The 3,344-nt window shown below is 39.8% G+C and overlaps 1 long non-coding RNA gene across 1 annotated transcript; it reads right to left on the bottom strand.

Moving 5' to 3' along the window:
- Nucleotides 1–872: 872 nt before the first annotated feature.
- LOC139951100 (uncharacterized) lies at nucleotides 873–3,082 on the bottom strand. Its single transcript, XR_011787734.1, has 2 exons — nucleotides 2,502–3,082; nucleotides 873–1,843 (listed from the first exon to the last, which is right to left on the bottom strand). It is a non-coding gene; the product is annotated as an uncharacterized lncRNA (long non-coding RNA).
- Nucleotides 3,083–3,344: the final 262 nt, after the last annotated feature.

Genomic DNA, 3,344 nt, shown 5'->3' with positions numbered 1-3,344 from the left:
ATTATACTCACATGGAGGTAGAAACCTCCATGATACTACCGTATATAGTAGTTTTACTACAGCAAACACTATTCACTGTACAAGTACAATTTATTGTCGTTCTGAGGCATCGACTTATATGACTTTGCACATGTATTAAACTTTAGGGCTACTAATTGTGTCACAATCACATGAATACCTAATAGTCAGTACGTTATAATTAACAATGATGTATTGTGTCTTAAAACAATTGATACAGTTTAATTCAAATTATTTCTAAATAAAGGCCAACACAAATTACTTGTTCATAAAATTGATTTCTTTCTTTATTGCCAAACACAAACTCTTCATAGAACAGTGGCTATTAAAATGATCAGGTTTGTAAACAGGCTATAACAACGATACCCCACAATTAAAGCCTGAGCGACTAGTGAAATTTGCTTCTCAACTATTCGTGCCTCAAATAGTCGCAACTTCAACACACTAGTCATTTTTCATGCCCCAAAATGCATTGCGACGTATTATTTGCTGCAGGTGCAATAGAGTAAAACTCACGCTGAAAGGATTTAAGGATTGTGTCACTTTATGTCTAGGGCTGGGCGACTAGTGCGACACAGTGTCAAACTTGTCGCACAGTCGAGATTATTAAAATCACAAGTCGTGTTGCGACTACTTTTTTTAATTCCTAATTGAATAATCGTGTACTCCAAAAATAGTAACAACTTCCTGTTTGGTGAACTGTCTATTGTATCGCTCACGACTATTCATGGCAACATAATTTACTTACGAAACACAGTCAGTGACACCAGTGACAATCCTTCAATCCTCTAAGCACGAAATTTACCATATTGCCCCTGCGGCAAACAAGTCATGACTAGTGTCGTAGTCATGACTTTTTGAGGTGTGACTAGTTGAGTAGTAACTTACACAAGTGGCCCAGGCTTACTGATGTCTGGTTGTGTTTCATAGGTAAATTATGTTGCCATGAAAAGTCGTGACTGTGAGCGACACAATTTTTTCAGCAAGCAGGAATAGGAGCAACTATTTTAGTTGTTGTGGTGGCTTGATTTACGGAGTAGGTGAATAATGGCAGTCGCAACTCGACTAAGCAATAACTAGTTGCGATTTCGACATCAATCGTAGTGCGTACCACTAATCGCCAATCACAGGCTTTCCCACAGCAGCATTTAAAGTGCACAGGTATCACAGCAGTTATACACAATACCGTTTGTACTATGTACCTGTATGAGCGGCTGAGCCTACGACCACTCTTCTACATTGTGGGGTGCAATGCAGTTTTCATCTGATTCTCTGTGTCTTAGATAGTTTATGGCAGTTGAAAGACCATGTTGCTCATCTCGCCCAACTCTTCCACTTAGTTGTACATTTTCATCTTGGTGTTCAAAATAATGACAAACATCAACCCCAGTCCAAAAGCATCGGTTGCTAAGAGTATGCACACAGTTCCCACAGTGTTGAAAAAGCTATGTAAACTCATCTTGAAAGTCAATCTCTGTATTGGTATGGTATGATACATGTCGACAATAAATTGTGATACAGAGGTGGAACTTTGCAGCAAAATGTTGAGTACAGTTCTTCACATACGACAGTTAATATGATGTTCCATCTTTTCCTTTTCTCTTCTTGAGACTTCCTCTGCAAAACAGCAAAATATCTCTTCCACAATTATATACGCTTGAATCTTGATTCTGTCACAGATTTGTCTCTCTTGAATCAAGAACTCCATTCCTTAATTGCAGAGCAGTCGACTACCCATTCATCTGACAAGACGAGGCCTAAAAAGTATCAGTACTCCAAGGTGGGCATGCAGCAGTTCTCTAAAAGCCTTTCCTGGAAATGTGCCCTATCAGAAGAATGAAACAAATACAAATCATAGAATAAGTTCAGTGATTATATTGGGTCTTATTGTGCTAAACTTTTTCTGCATCAAGCTCAATGTAAAATGTACATCTGTTTTGATTATAAATATTAAACCGTTGACCAGCGAGGGTTACGATTTACGATCATCAATCAACCCAACTATAGCAATTGCAAACAAGTGTTAATTGCTTGTGCACAGAAGAAAAATGTAAGTTAAAAAAAAAAAAGTCAGCCAATGAGATGAGCCATTTTCAAATCGAGGGATATGAATCTGTGTGCATTGAAGTGTTGGTGACTCAAGTCAGACAAATCCACTCTCACATAAAGCTGGGCTATGTTCGTTCCAAACCGGAAAAAAACCAAGGAGTAGGCTCATACTTCCTTCGAATGCGAATGCGAAGTGTATTTTGGTGAGGCAATACTTTTACGAGCTGCCCTTCCATAAGTGAGACACAAGAAAATTGTGCTTCGCATGATGAAATAGCACTGCTATTTAGCAGGAAGGAGGTCTACCTACATAAATAACAACAAGTTTTGAAGTATTCAAACATGACAAACAATGACTACTTACAAATGTATGACTTTACGTTTTCTAATTCTATACAGATTCGATCAATATAAACAAGATTCTCTCCACTCACCACTTTGTGACACTGACAGTTACATAATGACTTGGGATCCATGACTTGCTCAGTTGCAAACGTTGGTCGTATGTGGTATCATGCTCTAGTTCAGAGTTCCCTATAGTTTATTCACACCCGGACATCCTACCTCATAGTCCAACTGCTGCCTGCATGCAGCAGACGAAGCACACGAGAACTGACGGAGTTTATCGCAAAACCAGACCGTCCGCAGAGAGGGCACTAGCTGGTATATTTTGACATAGTCGTTCATTAATTGCCATCTAGATAGCAGATCAATATAGCTTCGGCTCACTTGTTCATCTTTAACATTCATAATCGTGAATATTTCCTATTTTCTTACGATTTTTCCTCCACAACAAACACGGAGCTGCCAATGCCGTGTAATCATAACATGAATGACCCCGGGGTCAACTAAACATTATGTTAATTTATTACAACGATCGCACGCTGATTGGTTCTACAGAAAGCTGTAGAAGAAAACAATGAAAAAGTTAACACAGCGCTGCAGGATTGCCAAGACGATGGTAGCTTGCAGAGTGTAGTCTAGATTTCGAGCCGTCCACGTAACTAAATCATACCGTGGCGGGCGCGCTTTGGCGATTCAACCGCGCGTAGTACACTATCCAGAATCAAGCACCATCGTCTTGGGCCAAGACTATGTGATAAGCAAAGATCGTAGACGCTGATAAGAGATTTCCAGCATGTGCGCGATGCGTGGCATCATAACGCATGGCAAAAATGGCCAATGTGTGTGGGTGTGTGTGTGTGCTACATATACATGTCTTGGTGTTTTAATACCCGTGGTTGTTGTTGCATGGAGCTCCTACAGAGCTAGTCTTG

Source organism: Asterias amurensis, chromosome 18 (genome assembly GCF_032118995.1).
Source record: "Asterias amurensis chromosome 18, ASM3211899v1".
Taxonomy (NCBI): domain Eukaryota; kingdom Metazoa; phylum Echinodermata; class Asteroidea; order Forcipulatida; family Asteriidae; genus Asterias; species Asterias amurensis.
This window is presented reverse-complemented; position numbering and strand designations above follow the sequence as displayed.